Source organism: Taudactylus pleione, unplaced genomic scaffold, assembly GCF_031769625.1.
Source record: "Taudactylus pleione unplaced genomic scaffold, aTauple2 ptg001542l, whole genome shotgun sequence".
NCBI classification, from domain to species: Eukaryota; Metazoa; Chordata; class Amphibia; order Anura; family Myobatrachidae; genus Taudactylus; species Taudactylus pleione.
Window position 1 is genome coordinate 393,434 of NW_028285939.1, and position 18,447 is coordinate 411,880.

The 18,447-nt window shown below is 51.0% G+C and overlaps 1 protein-coding gene across 4 annotated transcripts in view; it reads right to left on the reverse strand.

The window, feature by feature from the left end:
* The window catches only part of CSPG5 (chondroitin sulfate proteoglycan 5), a 183,879-nt gene that overhangs the window by 13,592 nt on the left and 151,840 nt on the right, over positions 1 to 18,447 (reverse strand). The gene's annotated exons all lie outside the window — the stretch shown is intronic.

Here is an 18,447-nt window from a genome sequence, read left to right on the forward strand (position 1 = left end):
TTGGATACAGGATCACTGAGCGCTGAATCTAACCCCCAATACATACTCCTGTTAGCTTCAGAGTGTCGCCCTACCTGTGCCCCTGTTGCCTGTCCTACCCGTCCTGTAGAGGTTCCTGCCAACAAATGGATAGTAAAAAAGTCGACAAAGTCTAGATAGACAACAGATATTAGACAGCCAATAGGTCGACAGGGACAAACGGTCGACATGTAAGAAGGTCGACGGGTACTAAAGGTCATTGAAGGACTTTTGTTATCCTGCACAGGAATATAATAGAAAATAAAAAATTAGATGAATGTACAAAATGGCGACACAAAAAATTGGTCAACATAAAAATTGTCAACACACTTTTTTTTTTAGGGTTAGGCACTTACTGGAGGGTTAAGCACTAGAAGGGACGGTTAGCGTTGGAAATTTATCCTGATGATTAGGGTTAGGCACCAAGGGGAGAATTAGGGTAAGAAAGAAAAAAAAAAAATGTCGACCGTGTCGACCATTTTTTTGTGTTGACCTTTTGACCCTGTTGACCTTTTGTCCCTGTCAACCTATTGTCTGTCTAACATCTGTTGTCTATCTAATTCCTGTCTATCTTTTATACCAAACCTGCCCTATAGTGTGATATGAATGACTGGTATCCCTGCAATGTACTTATGCCAAAGTCGGCCATTGTGTCTGATACCCCGTTTTCTATACTTACTCTGTACAGTGCTGCGTACGCTCTGTGTGGCCTTATAAATAAAAGTAATAATTACACACAAACCACAGACCGCGCCGTAGAGACCCGGCGATCACAAAATGGCGTTTACACCGCAATGTCCCCAGTTCTGTATCTGTGTAATGTAATGACCTGTATAACTCTGCACTGAGGCTGCGCCTGGAGCCCATGAATTATGGAGGAAGGCCGATATATAACACAATAATAAAGCATTTCTTATTCATAGCCCCAGGGGATATTAAGATGATTTACGAATGATTATTATTAACTGTTGTGTTGTCTTCTGAAGGGAAAATAAGCAGACAACAACTTTGTTTCTAGCCTATCAACTTGTGAGTTGGTGAGGTCAGCTGACATTTTACTTTGGAGAGTTGTCCTCTCTCTTATTTACTAAAATAGAACCTGGCAGAACACAAAGAAGCAGCAAATCAATAAAGCAAATCAACGAAGCGCGACCTCCCGGGTCTCAGGGGGTGTACACTATAAAGCCATTTTGCTTGGGAGCAAGCGGGTGTCCTCTCTCCGACAAAACAGCGAGCGTCCCTGTAACTGCGCCCTCTCAGACCTCTCTACGCCATTGGTTCATTTACATAATAAGCTTCTACAGCTTAAACCGCCATCTTGTCCCAAAGACCACGCACCTCCCCAAAAAATCCCGACGCATGTGCGCAAATGTTGGTGCGTGATGTCAGCAAACGCATGAACCCAAAAGATAAGTCAGAGCTTGTATGTTCTAGCCCCAAAAATACCTGCAGCAGTCTGAGTTTAGGGCCTGATTCAGCAAGGAACGCAGATGAGAATTCGCACGCACCCGGATGATGTTTTCACACTGCGGCGCCGGTATTCTAAGTTTCGCCATCCCCTGCGATGGGATACTGAACGTATCCCCTTATCCCCACCACCAGGGGCTCACAGACAGCCCCCAATCGTCTGTACCACCCGAGTACCACTTCAAAGGTTTCCGGGGGATCATATATGTCTAGTGAGACCGTGACGAGGAGAACCAAGATTCTCCCACAGAGCTGACACTTTATAGATGGTGAATACAGGAGAGGGTTCCGTGACTGATAATATAGGGGGTTGGGGTCAGTTAGACATAGCCTGCATACATAATTCCTCTGTCTAGGTTACCAGGGAACTCAGAGTGTCACTCTTCATTAGGGTGGGGGGATTATGACCCCAGAGTGTCTGGGAGAGAACATGGAAAGTTCCCTCACTGATAAGCACTGAGCACTACAGGAGATATCATGCTCCAAGGTCCGTGTGTTCCCTTCTCCCAGAGATTTCATTATCTCCAGTCTTGGTCATAAGCCAAAGAGCTGCTTCCGCTTGTACCCAGATGTGATTCCTGAGTTATAGTGAGTATATAATAGTGAGTATACGGTAATAGTGAGTATAATAGTGAGTATACGGTAATAGTGAGTATAATAGTGAGTATACGGTAATAGTGAGTATAATAGTGAGTATACGGTAATAGTGAGTATAATAGGGGATTCCATAGGACTGAATTAGGAGGGACAGGAACCTTACTTGCTCGGCTCCTCATCTTGGATAGACAGTAACGAGATCACAAGGGCTAATTTACGCCCCCCCCACCGCGCAGATACTGGCTTACACACATGCGCGATGGCTAACATTTGTTCGATTTGCGTACGTAATCGCCACATTGCCTCCATCTATGAATCAGGCCCTCTGTACATTCCCTCCAGTGATGTAAAAAGGACGTACAATCCATATATACACATAATGCTGGAGATTAGCAGAGGAGAAAGGGTTAATAGAAAAGCCTCATTTATCATGAAAGATTGCGCTGTGTGTGGGTTTAACCTATTCAGATGGTGCCAGGACGACATCTTATCACCGTATAGTGATTACACACATTATAATCAATGGGCTCCTATGTATTACAAAAATAGGCCTCGGCTTCCTCTGCTCCAATCAGAGGCTGCGTCTGTGAGAGGCTGATATGAGGCGGCCACATAACGGCCGTATTTCCTGCTGGGTAATCAGGCGGCCGAGAGCGGTCTGTCTAAATGAACAAGTCGCCTCATATAATAAAAGTGATTTTTTTTTTACCACAAAGTATTATCCCGTAGGGTCTGGGAGACATTTATGGCGTTCCCCCGTTTATTTGGCGGCTCAGACAAAGAACGGACTATCCGGGCAGAAAGTGCCGACCTTCCATTGTAACTTTAGCTGAATACCTGCCCCGTCTTACTGACTGAGGCCCTGATTCAGAGAAATTCTCTCGCTCCGGGACTCACTACAAAATGGGCGGCTGTCGATGTTGATCGACAGCTCGCCCCGTTTTGTAGGGGGGGTGGGGGAACGCCTGCCGTTTGTGGTATGCACCACTGACATCACCAGTGATGTCAGTGGAGAGCTTCCTGCTCTGTTAGAGCAGGAAGCTCTCTGGGGCTTGCGACGGACGAGACCCTACCACAAGGGTCTCGTCGCAAGCGGCGATGGTCTCAACCATCGCGACCATCACCTGGCCACCCGCAAAAGCTGTGAGTGGTCACCCAGAGCTTAGCAAGCGGCCAGGAGGCCGCAACAAAAAAAAAAAACGCCCTGATTCAGAGCGAGCGCTCTTAAAGAGCGTCCGGCTCTGAATCAGGCCCTGAGTACGGATACCTTCATTCCAAGCAAAGAAAGGATTGTGAGATGGACGCAGAGGCAATTACGCGTACAGATCGAGAGATTCTTAGCCACCGCGCATGCGATCGCATTGTGACTATGGACGCATAGCGGAATCCATTGCAGAGTGAGTGACAGGTAGTCAGCGTTTGTGGGTGATAACAGGGGTGTGGTCTGGAAAACGCGGTCGTGTCTGACCATTTCAACGCCGTTTCATGGGCGTGCATAAATTAGACACTGCGATTACATACACAGCGCTGCTCGTCAGAAGAGCTCCCAAAGCTGCGGAAGGTCAGAACTTCCGCAAGGGCAAGATGGCTGCTTGATGTGCATCCATGTTGCCGATATTTACGCAGGTAAGCATCGTCATACGCATATGATAGGGCAGCAGTGGGCGCCCTTATGCTCGGGTAAGCTTTGCAACCATTAGCGTATTTTCACAGCTGCGATCGCATTAGCGTCCATCTCTGAATGAGGCCCTATGGCCCCTATGTAATAATGAAGCATAACCCTTTGAGCGCTCGCTATAGGGGTTATGCCACCCTTTCTGGATTTAACAGCGGTAATCTAAAATAATCTTTTAGATGGCGAGCGCCTTGCGTTCCCCATTGCCGGCAATGGAGACTTGGCGATGCCTTTCCGGCTTCAGCAAAGCCTTCCAGGCACTGCCGAGTCCCTGTGTCATGCCCATGCGCATTACCCCGAGACCCTCGCTGGTAGCCCAGCAGAGGACCTCACCGAGGACTTCGCCAGAGGGGTATTAGTAAATACCAGTGGATTATTCGTTAGTATCACAGTGATACTAAACAAAACATTCAGCCGGTATTTGTCTTCGTTGTTAAATAGGGGCCCATATACTTTATTAGGGAAAGAAACAGTTGATCTATATTATGTGTTGCATGAGGCTACCTATCTGCCTGCAGGGGGCACTGTTGCTGTAGCCGTCCATGGAGAGAGGTTCAGTGTGTCTCTAATATAGGGGCTGGGCAGAATGGATCCTGTGTAATCGCACACAGCCCCTGTGATGCCTCTGATTGACAGGCAGAAGCATTTAAGGGGCGGTGTGGTGGCAGGGTCGGCCGGCGTTCCCGGAAAAAGGAGGTGTGTATTCCGGGTGTGGCAAGGCCAGGGACTGCGTCGACGGACGCAGTTTCCTGGCCTCGCAAGCCAGCCAGCCTGAGTAAGCTGAGGTTTACGCAGCTGGTTGGCGGCCTGGCGTGGTCAACCATCGCGACCATCGGTGGTGATCCCAGCCTACGACTTTCGGTTGCAGTGCTGGGATCGCAAATGCAGCAGGGGGTGTCGTACAGGGGGTGTCATACAGGGGGTGTCGTACAGGGGGTGTCGTACAGGGGGTGTCGTACAGGAGGTGTCATAGGGGGGTGTCATAGGGGGTGTCGTACACCTCCTGCAGCATTTGCATATTGAGCAAGGCTACAAGCACGGAATAGCATGGCTGCCCTCGTGCGGCTTTGCAATTCTGTCCAATGCTAAATCACCCCCATAGTTACACACACAGCAACATAAAAGTGACGAGCCTCAGAACATGATACTAAATGTCACCAAAACTATGCAAGGTTTTTCCTATAGATGAAGATACAATGTTTAATTCAATGTTATTTTTGCACACGGTGAAAGAGAAACTTGGGGAATAGTAAAAATTTTTTCACAAACTGCCGGGATATTGCCGGCTAATTCCCAAAACGTAGGCGGTTCCGTACTGAAATTACTGGCGGGGTCTCATGGAGAGTTGGGGCGGAATGTTTAGTGCAGTGAAGGGCTATACGGATAAATTCAGATGATACATCACAGCAAAGAGGCCAGATACTAACCTCCTGCACATATGTAACACTAGCATTGACATGATTTTACTGAGGTAACTGCGTTTACTACAGATACAATGAGATTTATAAAATGAGCATTTCCTGAGCCACAGGGTTTGTTTTCTATGCTGCACTTTGTAAAATTAATGGCAAAATACGTTGGAATCCATTAAATGATCACTAGTTAGTGAATGGCTGCAGACAGACTGACGCACACAGTGAGGATGGACCATCCGGTGTGACGCATCAGACCCACCACAAGAGGGAGACAGAGGGACCTACGGGATACACAGCATTGGGCGGAGAGAAGTCTAGCTGGTGTCCCACTGCGAGAGGGAGGGTTCAGAGTATATTGTGCTGTATACGTCATGTATGTGATTACCATGTACTGCCATAAAAGCCAGAAATATATTGCATATATGGAGTACATACAGCAAAAGGCATGTACTATTCGCATATAGCAACTGCGCATAGGACACATAGGATCTCATTAACGACTCTAATGCGTATATATATTGCAGTATTGCCCCGATGCAGTCCGATAGTCCACAACGGCGATATCATGGTGCATGCAGACGCTCTACGCTCTCGAGCATTAAGTGCGCCAAGTGCTATGTAGAGGTGGGAAAATCTGAAGAGACCTTGGTGCAAAAGTGTAAATTTCACATTAAAGTCCGGATCCGCCCATTCTAGTGCCGCCCCTTTAATAAATAAAACATCTGAACCACCTTTTAAAACACTGCTCAGTTTAGCTTCATTATGGTCAATGATAAAACAAGAGATATGGTAAGAACTTACCTTTGTTATCTCTGTTTCTACGAAGTCCATAGGGTCCACAGAGTTGACCTTGGGGTATAGGTTGGGAACCAAATCCGGGCACCACGCAGTTAAAGCTTTGAGCTCCCAGGATGCACTGGGTCCACTCTCCTTATAACCCCACCCCCAAGCCAGAGGCACCTCAGTTTGTAAGTAGCCAAAGGCCGGAGGAGGAAAGAGAGAGAGAAGACTGGAACACTCAAGAACCATACTCACAGAGAAGGAGACGGGAAACCGGTGACCAGCCACACAGCCCATATGAAGCCAGGTGCGTCAGGGCGGGCGCCCTGTGGACCCTATGGACTTCGTAGAAACAGAGATAACAAAGGTAAGTTCTTACCATATCTCTTGTTTTCTACTTCAGGGTCCATAGGGGGTCCACAGGGTTGACCTTGGGGATGTCCCAAAGCAGTTCAACCAAGGGTGGGGACGTTCCTGTGCTGAGAGGAGAATCCGTCGCCAAAAAGGAAGCATCCTGAGAGGCAGAGGAAACCAATGCCTAGAACCATAAAAAGGTGTGGACAGAAGACCACGTGGCCACCTAGTAAGGCAAAACAGCCGAGGCGCCACAGCGAGCCGCCCACGAGGGTTACATGGCCCGAGCATCAACAACAGAGCCACATGAGAACGCTCCCAATTCAGACACTCTCCTGGTTGATATAAACACCCTGAGAGAAAGAGAGAGCCTAAGCAGTAGACCATGTAATGGCTATCACAACCAGCGGTTCCATTGACTGTCCCCGGAGGGAACAAAGAACCACTACTAACTCCCAAGGAGTCCCTAGGGAGGACAAATGGAGACATAATCCAGAAAACACTCCAAAGGATGAACAGGATACCAGAGTGGAGCAATTCCATATCTTAACCATACTGACAGTGTAGAGATCCGCACTGTCAGGAAGGCCAGGCCGAGGGTGAAACCCAAGCCAGCCGGAAGGAATGCCAGAATATCTGGAAATCCTGGACACTGGAGGATCGTATCGACAGGTACAATACCATAAGAATTATGGCTGCCACTGTTTGTGGTAGGTCCCAGCAAAAGCTGATCTACGTGCTCTAATCATTCCAACGATGACAAAGCCAGGGAAGCCGTAATACCACTGTAGGGACGCAGTCAAAGACAAACGACCCAGGTCCTAGGCAAAACCAAGGACCCTGAGACAACAGGTCCGGGCAGTGAAGCATCAGGAATGGAGTATCGATGGAGAGACTCCGAAAATCCAAGTACCCCTGACATCTGGGGCAATCAGGAGCCACCAGCAGGAAAGCATCTCCGTCTCGATTGAAACACTTCCAAAGACCTCAAGGACGAAGGGAGACTGGAGAACACAGGCACACAAAGTGGAAGGACCACTTCACCGACAAAGAGTCACTGAAGGTCGCTTCAGAATCCCCAGAGCTGGACTGTAACACCATAGTGTGATAAAGTCAGAAGGCCATGAGGGTCACCTCAGGGGGGCCCCCCCTGCTCATTAGGAGATGAAACCACTCTCGGGAAAGAGACTAGTCCCCGGGATGCACGTCGTGACGGCTGAGGACTCCCGCTTCCCAATGGAGAGCTCCTGAAATGAACGCTGCCGAGATGGTCGGGAGGAAACCCTCGGACTATGTCCGAATGTGTGACATACCTGTCATTGCCACCCAACGAACAGTGTTGCTAAAAAGGAAGCCACTGTCCTGACCCTGTCGGACTGAACCTTTTCAGGTTCACCGGGAAACAAGAGTTATGCCAGAGTAAGTTAATTGACAGGGTGGAATCGACAGACGTCCAACTGCACTGAAATGGATGCCAACCAGACACTGTCCATAGCAAAGAATACCCTGAACGAGATGGCCATAACCACCCGGACAGGGACCGACTTGCCTCCAGGGAGAGCATCATCGTTTGAACAGTGATCCGACAGAAAAAACTTGTTCCATCTGGAGATGAGCCAATTATGGAAAGGCCTGGAATGGAACTGAGCCCATTCCACCCTTCCAAAGGCAGACACTAAATATTTGACCATGCATCCCAGAGTGTAAAGACATATGTCGACTGCGTAGACAACCACGTACTCCTAAGAGTGGAGATTCCGTCTTACGCCAGAAGAATTCTCAGATTCTGAGAATCCAGCCGGGCTCCTAGATGAAGAATACCCAGAAAGGGATGCAGGGAGGACTTTTTCCCCGTTGATTAAACGTCTGCACCCTGAAGAAGCCACGGTCATACTGACCTGGCTGTAAAGTACGCCGGTGATCCCGCTAAGAGCAGGAGGCCGTCCAGGTACAGGAGCATTGGGATATACTGCACAGGAGAACTGTCAGAAAATCCAAAACGCTGGTAAACCCCTGTGGGGCTGAGGACAGTCCCAACAGGCAGAGCCCGAAAAATTGTAAGAGTTGCTGTGATACAGCAAACCTCAGTCCATGCTGAGGAAAGGTCTCTGTAAGTACCCGTAGGCACGTGTCCTGGATATCAAGTGATACCATGAAGTCCCCAGGTTCCAAACATAATATTATGGAGCATATGGATTGCCTCCTGAGCCCAGGTAGCTTTAGGAACCCGGAACTCTGAAAGTTAGGAGACTGGTATCCAATATAGGCATTTCCACCTATGACAACTGCATATAGTACGTGAGCGACCAAATACATTTGAACCCCAGACGTGTTGGAGGGGAAAAAACGTTACAAATGCATCAGCCCAGTATGCAATAGTATTAACCAACCATGCTATAGCCATGGTAGGATGGGTAACAACCCCTGAAAGCGAGTATACTGATTTCAGGCAGAGTTACCACCTACGGATCCAAAGAATCCGACCACGCAGGAATGGGAGGCATAGTAACGTCTGTAATCAGACGAGGAACACGCCCATCCACCCCAGGAGGGGGTGGTGATGACCCTCAGGGAATTTGGGACAGGAGGCCAAACGCTGTTGTAATACCTCGTATCTGGCAACAGCCAGAGTCCCGCCATGCGATCCACCCGCTAGTCAGCAACAGGGAACCCGAAGGCACGTAAGACTGAGGGTGTATGATACAGGTGCAGGTCAACATTCACTCTATCCAGAATGGACCTGCTACCAGCCCTAAAGCAGGGATAATAATACTTGAAATAGGCTTCCCCCCGTGTAAGAGGGAAAGAACCCAAAACAGTATCCAGTTCACGGCAGAGCCAACTGGGAAGTAACCACAGGGCGTCAACCACGCCAATTTGCGTTTCGTAGAAAACGACATCCACCCAGGGTGGCTGTTGTGGTAATCCCTGCAAGGGGAATGACAGACTATTGTGGCACCAGGGGGAATTCATATACTGCGAAAAACCCTGCAGGTAGCGGTAGTCTGTGTCACAGGAATAGAGTGCAAGAAGCTGCGAGATACCCTGAGATGAAAAGGGCAGTATGGTGAAGTAACCCCAAGTGAGGTACAACAATGGGGCCCGCCCGGCGATCCGCAATTGAGAGGATCCCGAGAAAACAAAACACCCAAGGGGGTCGTGAAAGGGGCCGGCACCAGATGACGCCACATACAGAACCCTTTATGAGTCAAATCCTCCGCACTAACACCTGCAGCACATGACTTGCAGGATAGTAAAAATGGGTGTAGTATAACGCTCTATCTCCTGGTCAGACATATCTGACCAACCCTCTTGGCGGAAACATCAAGCAGCGCTATACTGGTCCTGACTGATGCCAAAATTTAGCTGCAGGGACCCATTTTCAGCGTATGCAACACACAGTTCCATCTAAAATATGGCAACGTGCAGCACGCAACAGTATGTGACAAACCTCACAAATATTAACAAGTATATAAATGTGAGGTCTCAGAACCACCCCAGGTACAGCTGTATTAGGGCAGATAAAGAAAAGGGATAGATATACACTGACAGGTGAGAGGAAAAGTACAGACAGTCAGCACTAGCATAAGTCACATACAATGCAGAAAAATATATATACATAAACGTGTCATATAATATACTGCACTATTACACTGCATGCAATTTACCCAGATTCAGTGTCTGGGAAGGCTACAGCGCTGTGTACACTGACCTGATGGTGAGGTACGCAGGGGGACTGGACTCACTGCCATCTCCGGAGCTCTGCTGCTGCACATAGAAAATGGCCGCCCGGAGACCTCAGAAGAAGCGTGGCCCGTAGAAGAAGCAGCTCAGCGATGCCACACTATGGTTACTGAAAGGCGCGCTGAGCTGAGGGGAGGAGCCGCTACAACAGGGAAGGCTTGCTCCCCTTGCCGGCTATTAACCCCCGGGACGCCGGCTCCCTGCGCCGATCGTTAAGTCCCTGGTGGTCAAGTGGACACACGGGGTATGGGGGGCCCGCCGCCACTGCCGGCGCCTCCGGTCTGTCCCCTGAGACCGGAGGCACAGGACTGCATTTGAGATGCGCGGATCACCGCAAGTGGTGATCCGCGACCTTACCTGCTCCCCGTGGTTCCGGCAGCAGTCCTGGGCGCCCACAGAGTCCGGCTAGTACAGACTTTGGGGTCCCGCTGAGATCCCCAGATCTGTACTGGCGTCTCAGCGCCAGCGGGGTGCCGAAGCGGCAGCTTAGACGTCCTATGGACAGCCCGACGCTGCCGCTCTGAAGAGTCCAAAGTCCATTGGAAAAAACTTTGTCCCTAAAAAAAAAAAAAAAAAAAGCTTAGGGGCTGCTAATCAGCTCCCCCTGCACTAACGGTGACCCGACTCCGGCAGGGCACCAACTTAAACTGAGGTGCCTCTGGCTTGGGGGCGGGGTGGACCCAGTGCTTCCTGGGAGCTAAAAGCTTTAACTGCATGGTGCCCGGATTTGGTTCCCAACCTATACCCCAAGGTCAACCCTGTGGACCCCCTATGGACCCTGAAGTAGAAATATGACAGTGACGGGACATGGGTAAGGTCTATTAAATGTGACAACTTTGTGTATTTCAAAAGTGCAAAAACAGATCATGAGCAAAAATTATACAGAAGGGACCAGGAACAGCTGGAGAGGAGGAGTTACAGGGAGAGGATACAGGAACAGCTGGAGAGGAGGAGTTACAGGGAGAGGATACAGGAACAGCTGGAGAGGAGGAGTTACAGGGAGAGGATACAGGAACAGCTGGAGAGGAGGAGTTACAGGGAGAGGATACAGGAACAGCTGGAGAGGAGGAGTTACAGGGAGAGGATACAGGAACAGCTGGAGAGGAGTTACAGGGAGAGGATACAGGAACAGCTGGAGAGGAGGAGTTACAGGGAGAGGATACGGGAACAGCTGGAGAGGAAGAGTTACAGGGAGAGGATACAAGAACAGCTGGAGAGGAGGAGTTACAGGGAGATGATACAGGAACAGCTGCAGAGGAGGAGTTACAGGGAGAGGATACAGGAACAGCTGGAGAGGAGGAGTTACAGGGAGAGGATACAGGAACAGCTGGAGAGGAGGAGTTACAGGGAGAGGATACAGGAACAGCTGGAGAGGAGGAGTTACAGGGAGAGGATACAGGAACAGCTGGAGAGGAAGAGATACAGGCAGAGGATACAGGGAGAACTGGAGAGGAGGAGATACAGGGAGAGGATACAGGAACAGCTGGAGAGGAGGAGATACAGGGAGAGGATACAGGAACAGCTGGAGAGGAGGAGTTACAGGGAGAGGATACAGGAACAGCTGGAGAGGAAGAGATACAGGGAGAGGATACAGGAACAGCTGGAGAGTAGGAGTTACAGGGAGCGGATACAGGAACAGCTGGAGAGGAGGAGTTACAGGGAGATGATACAGTAACAGCTGGAGAGGAGGAGTTACAGGGAGAGGATACAGGAACAGCTGGAGAGGAAGAGATACAGGGAGAGGATACAGGAACAGCTGGAGAGTAGGAGTTACAGGGAGCGGATACAGGAACAGCTGGAGAGGAGGAGTTACAGGGAGATGATACAGTAACAGCTGGAGAGGAGGAGTTACAGGGAGAGGATACAGGAACAGCTGGAGAGGAGGAGTTACAGGGAGAGGATACAGGAACAGCTGGAGAGGAGGAGTTACAGGGAGAGGATACAGGAACAGCTGGAGAGGAGGAGATACAGGGAGAGGATACAGGAACAGCTGGAGAGGAGGAGTTACAGGGAGAGGATACAGGAACAGCTGGAGAGGAGGAGTTACAGGGAGGATACAGGAACAGCTGGAGAGGAGGAGATACAGGGAGAGGATACAGGAACAGCTGGAGAGGAGGAGATACAGGGAGAGGATACAGGAACAGCTGGAGAGGAGGAGTTACAGGGAGAGGATACAGGAACAGCTGGAGAGGAGGAGTTACAGGGAGAGGATACGGGAACAGCTGGAGAGGAGGAGATACAGGGAGAGGATACAGGAACAGCTGGAGAGGAGGAGATACAGGGAGAGGATACAGGAACAGCTGGAGAGGAGGAGTTACAGGGAGAGGATACAGGAACAGCTGGAGAGGAGGAGATACAGGGAGAGGATACAGGAACAGCTGGAGAGGAGGAGTTACAGGGAGAGGATACAGGAACAGCTGGAGAGGAGGAGTTACAGGGAGGATACAGGAACAGCTGGAGAGGAGGAGATACAGGGAGAGGATACAGGAACAGCTGGAGAGGAGGATATACAGGGAGAGGATACAGGAACAGCTGGAGAGGAGGAGTTACAGGGAGAGGATACAGGAACAGCTGGAGAGGAGGAGTTACAGGGAGAGGATACGGGAACAGCTGGAGAGGAGGAGATACAGGGAGATGATACGGGAACAGCTGGAGAGGAGGAGTTACAGGGAGAGGATACAGGAACAGCTGGAGAGGAGGAGATACAGGGAGAGGATACGGGAACAGCTGGAGAGGAGGAGTTACAGGGAGAGGATACAGGAACAGCTGGAGAGGAGGAGATACAGGGAGAGGATACAGGAACAGCTGGAGAGGAGGAGTTACAGGGAGAGGATACAGGAAGAGCTGGAGAGGAGGAGTTACAAGGAGATGATACGGGAACAGATGGAGAGGAGGAGTTACAGGGAGAGGATACGGGAACAGCTGGAGAGGAGGAGTTACAGGGAGAGGATACGGGAATAGCTGGAGAGGAGGAGTTACAGGGAGAGGATACGGGAACAGCTGGAGAGGAGGAGATACAGGGAGAGGATACGGGAACAGCTGGAGAGGAGGAGTTACAGGGAGAGGATACGGGAACAGCTGGAGAGGAGGAGATACAGGGAGAGGATACGGGAACAGCTGGAGAGGAGGAGTTACAGGGAGAGGATACGGGAACAGCTGGAGAGGAGGAGATACAGGGAGAGGATACGGGAACAGCTGGAGAGGAGGAGTTACAGGGAGATGATACGGGAACAGCTGGAGAGGAGGAGTTACAGGGAGAGGATACGGGAACAGCTGGAGAGGAGGAGTTACAGGGAGAGGATACGGGAACAGCTGGAGAGGAGGAGATACAGGGAGAGGATACGGGAACAGCTGGAGAGGAGGAGTTACAGGGAGAGGATACAGGAACAGCTGGAGAGGAGGAGATACAGGGAGATGATACAGGAACAGCTGGAGAGGAGGAGATACAGGGAGAGGATACAGGAACAGCTGGAGAGGAGGAGTTACAGGGAGAGGATACAGGAACAGCTGGAGAGGAGGAGTTACAGGGAGAGGATACAGGAACAGCTGGAGTGGAGGAGTTACAGGGAGGATACAGGAACAGCTGGAGAGGAGGAGATACAGGGAGAGGATACAGGAACAGCTGGAGAGGAGGAGATACAGGGAGAGGATACAGGAACAGCTGGAGAGGAGGAGTTACAGGGAGAGGATACAGGAACAGCTGGAGAGGAGGAGTTACAGGGAGGATACAGGAACAGCTAGAGAGGAGGAGTTACAGGGAGAGGATACAGGAACAGCTGGAGAGGAGGAGTTACAGGGAGGATACAGGAACAGCTGGAGAGGAGGAGATATAGGGAGAGGATACAGGAACAGCTGGAGAGGAGGAGATACAGGGAGAGGATACAGGAACAGCTGGAGAGGAGGAGTTACAAGGAGAGGATACAGGAACAGCTGGAGAGGAGGAGATACAGGGAGAGGATACAGGAACAGCTGGAGAGGAGGAGTTACAGGGAGAGGATACGGGAACAGCTGGAGAGGAGGAGTTACAGGGAGAGGATACGGGAACAGCTGGAGAGGAGGAGATACAGGGAGAGGATACGGGAACAGCTGGAGAGGAGGAGTTACAGGGAGAGGATACGGGAACAGCTGGAGAGGAGGAGATACAGGGAGAGGATACAGGAACAGCTGGAGAGGAGGAGTTACAGGGAGAGGATACAGGAACAGCTGGAGAGGAGGAGATACAGGGAGAGGATACAGGAACAGCTGGAGAGGAGGAGTTACAGGGAGAGGATACAGGAACAGCTGGAGAGGAGGAGATACAGGGAGAGGATACAGGAACAGCTGGAGAGGAGGAGTTACAGGGAGAGGATACAGGAACAGCTGGAGAGGAGGAGTTACAGGGAGAGGATACAGGAACAGCTGGAGAGGAGGAGTTACAGGGAGAGCATACGGGAACAGCTGGAGAGGAGGAGTTACAGGGAGAGGATACGGGAACAGCTGGAGAGGAGGAGTTACAGGGAGAGGATACAGGAACAGCTGGAGAGGAGGAGTTACAGGGAGATGATACGGGAACAGCTGGAGAGGAGGCGTTACAGGGAGATGATACGGGAACAGCTGGAGAGGAGGAGTTACAGGGAGATGATACGGGAACAGCTGGAGAGGAGGAGTTACAGGGAGATGATACGGGAACAGCTGGAGAGGAGGAGTTACAGGGAGATGATACGGGAACAGCTGGAGAGGAGGAGATACAGGGAGATGATACGGGAACAGCTGGAGAGGAGGAGTTACAGGGAGATGATACGGGAACAGCTGGAGAGGAGGAGTTACAGGGAGAGGATACAGGAACAGCTGGAGAGGAGGAGTTACATGGAGAGGATACAGGAACAGCTGGAGAGGAGGAGATACAGGGAGATGATACAGGAACAGCTGGAGAGGAGGAGATACAGGGAGAGGATACAGGAACAGCTGGAGAGGAGGAGTTACAAGAAGAGGATACAGGAACAGCTGGAGAGGAGGAGTTACAGGGAGAGGATACGGGAACAGCTGGAGAGGAGGAGATACAGGGAGAGGATACGGGAACAGCTGGAGAGGAGGTGTTACAGGGAGAGGATACAGGAACAGCTGGAGAGGAGGAGATACAGGGAGAGGATACAGGAACAGCTGGAGAGGAGGATTTACAGGGAGAGGATACAGGAACAGCTGGAGAGGAGGAGCTACAGGGAGAGGATACAGGAACAGCTGGGGAGGAGGAGTTACAGGGAGAGGATACAGGAACAGCTGGAGAGGAGGAGTTACAGGGAGAGGATACGGGAACAGCTGGAGAGGAGGAGATACAGGGAGAGGATACGGGAACAGCTGGAGAGGAGGAGTTACAGGGAGATCATACGGGAACAGCTGGAGAGGAGGAGTTACAGGGAGAGGATACAGGAACAGCTGGAGAGGAGGAGTTACAGGGAGAGGATACAGGAACAGCTGGAGAGGAGGAGATACAGGGAGATGATACAGGAACAGCTGGAGAGGAGGAGATACAGGGAGAGGATACAGGAACAGCTGGAGAGGAGGAGATACAGGGAGATGATACAGGAACAGCTGGAGAGGAGGAGATACAGGGAGAGGATACGGGAACAGCTGGAGAGGAGGAGTTACAGGGAGAGGATACGGGAACAGCTGGAGATGAGGAGATACAGGGAGAGGATACGGGAACAGCTGGAGAGGAGGAGTTACAGGGAGATGATACGGGAACAGCTGGAGAGGAGGAGTTACAGGGAGAAGATACAGGAACAGCTGGAGAGGAGGAGTTACAGGGAGAGGATACAGGAACAGCTGGAGAGGAGGAGATACAGGGAGATGATACAGGAACAGCTGGAGAGGAGGAGATACAGGGAGAGGATACAGGAACAGCTGGAGAAGAGGAATTACAGGGAGAGGATACAGGAACAGCTGGAGAGGAGGAGTTACAGGGAGAGGATACATGAACAGCTGGAGAGGAGGAGTTACAGGGAGAGGATACAGGAACAGCTGGAGAGGAGGAGTTACAGGGAGGATACAGGAACAGCTGGAGAGGAGGAGATACAGGGAGAGGATACAGGAACAGCTGGAGAGGAGGAGATACAGGGAGAGGATACAGGAACAGCTGGAGAGGAGGAGTTACAGGGAGAGGATACAGGAACAGCTGGAGAGGAGGAGTTACAGGGAGGATACAGGAACAGCTGGAAAGGAGGAGATACAGGGAGAGGATACAGGAACAGCTGGAGAGGAGGAGATACAGGGAGAGGATACAGGAACAGCTGGAGAGGAGGAGTTACAAGGAGAGGATACAGGAACAGCTGGAGAGGAGGAGATACAGGGAGAGGATACAGGAACAGCTGGAGAGGAGGAGTTACAGGGAGAGGATACAGGAACAGCTGGAGAGGAGGAGTTACAGGGAGAGGATACGGGAACAGCTGGAGAGGAGGAGATACAGGGAGATGATACGCGAACAGCTGGAGAGGAGGAGTTACAGGGAGAGGATACAGGAACAGCTGGAGAGGAGTAGATACAGGGAGAGGATACAGGAACAGCTGGAGAGGAGGAGTTACAGGGAGAGGATACAGGAACAGCTGGAGCGGAGGAGATACAGGGAGAGGATACAGGAACAGCTGGAGAGGAGGAGTTACAGGGAGAGGATACAGGAACAGCTGGAGAGGAGGAGGTACAGGGAGAGCATAGGGGAACAGCTGGAGAGGAGGAGTTACAGGGAGAGGATACGGGAACAGCTGGAGAGGAGGAGTTACAGGGAGAGGATACGGGAACAGCTGGAGAGGAGGAGTTACAGGGAGATGATACGGGAACAGCTGGAGAGGAGGAGTTACAAGGAGATGATACAGGAACAGCTGGAGAGGAGGAGTTACAGGGAGATGATACAGGAACAGCTGGAGAGGAGGAGTTACAGGGAGATGATACGGGAACAGCTGGAGAGGAGGAGTTACAGGGAGATGATACAGGAACAGCTGGAGAGGAGGAGATACAGGGAGAGGATACAGGAACAGCTGGAGAGGAGGAGTTACAGGGAGACGATACAGGAACAGCTGGAGAGGAGAAGTTACAGGGAGAGGATACAGGAACAGCTGGAGAGGAGAAGTTACAGGGAGAGGATACAGGAACAGCTGGAGAGGAGGAGTTACAGGGAGATGATACAGGAACAGCTGGAGAGGAGGAGATACAGGGAGAGGATACGGGAACAGCTGGAGAGGAGGCGTTACAGGGAGATGATACGGGAACAGCTGGAGAGGAGGAGTTACAGGGAGATGATACGGGAACAGCTGGAGAGGAGGAGATACAGGGAGAGGATACAGGGAGAGCTGGAGAGGAGGAGTTACAGGGAGAGGATACAGGAACAGCTGGAGAGGAGAAGTTACAGGGAGAGGATACAGGAACAGCTGGAGAGGAGGAGATACAGGGAGAGGATACAGGAACAGCTGGAGAGGAGGAGATACAGGGGGATGATACAGGAACAGCTGGAGAGGAGGAGTTACAGGGAGAGGATACAGGAACAGCTGGAGAGGAGGAGTTACAGGGAGAGGATACAGGAACAGCTGGAGAGGAGGAGTTACAGGGAGAGGATACAGGAACAGCTGGAGAGGAGGAGTTACAAGAAGAGGATACAGGAACAGCTGGAGAGGAGGAGATACAGGGAGAGGATACAGGAACAGCTGGAGAGGAGGAGTTACAGGGAGAGGATACAGGAACAGCTGGAGAGGGGAGATACAGGGAGATGATACGGGAACAGCTGGAGAGGAGGAGTTACAGGGAGAGGATACAGGAACAGCTGGAGAGGAGGAGTTACAGGGAGATGATACAGGAACAGCTGGAGAGGAGGAGATACAGGGAGAGGATACAGGAACAGCTGGAGAGGAGGAGATACAGGGAGAGGATACAGGAACAGCTGGAGAGGAGGAGATACAGGGAGAGGATACAGGAACAGCTGGAGAGGATTTACAGGGGGATACGATGGAGACAGCTATAGAGGAGGTTACAGGGAGATGATACAGGAACAGCTGGAGAGGAGGAGTTACAGGGAGAGGATACAGGAACAGCTGGAGAGGAGGAGTTACAGGGAGAGGATACAGGAACAGCTGGAGAGGAGGAGTTACAGGGAGAGGATACAGGAACAGCTGGAGAGGAGGAGTTACAGGGAGAGGATACAGGAACAGCTGGAGAGGAGGAGTTACAGGGAGAGGATACAGGGAGAGCTGGAGAGGAGGAGTTACAGGGAGAGGATACAGGAACAGCTGGAGAGGAGGAGTTACAGGGAGAGGATACAGGAACAGCTGGAGAGGAGGAGTTACAGGGAGAGGATACAGGAACAGCTGGAGAGGAGGAGTTACAGGGAGAGGATACAGGAACAGCTGGAGAGGAGGAGTTACAGGGAGAGGATAC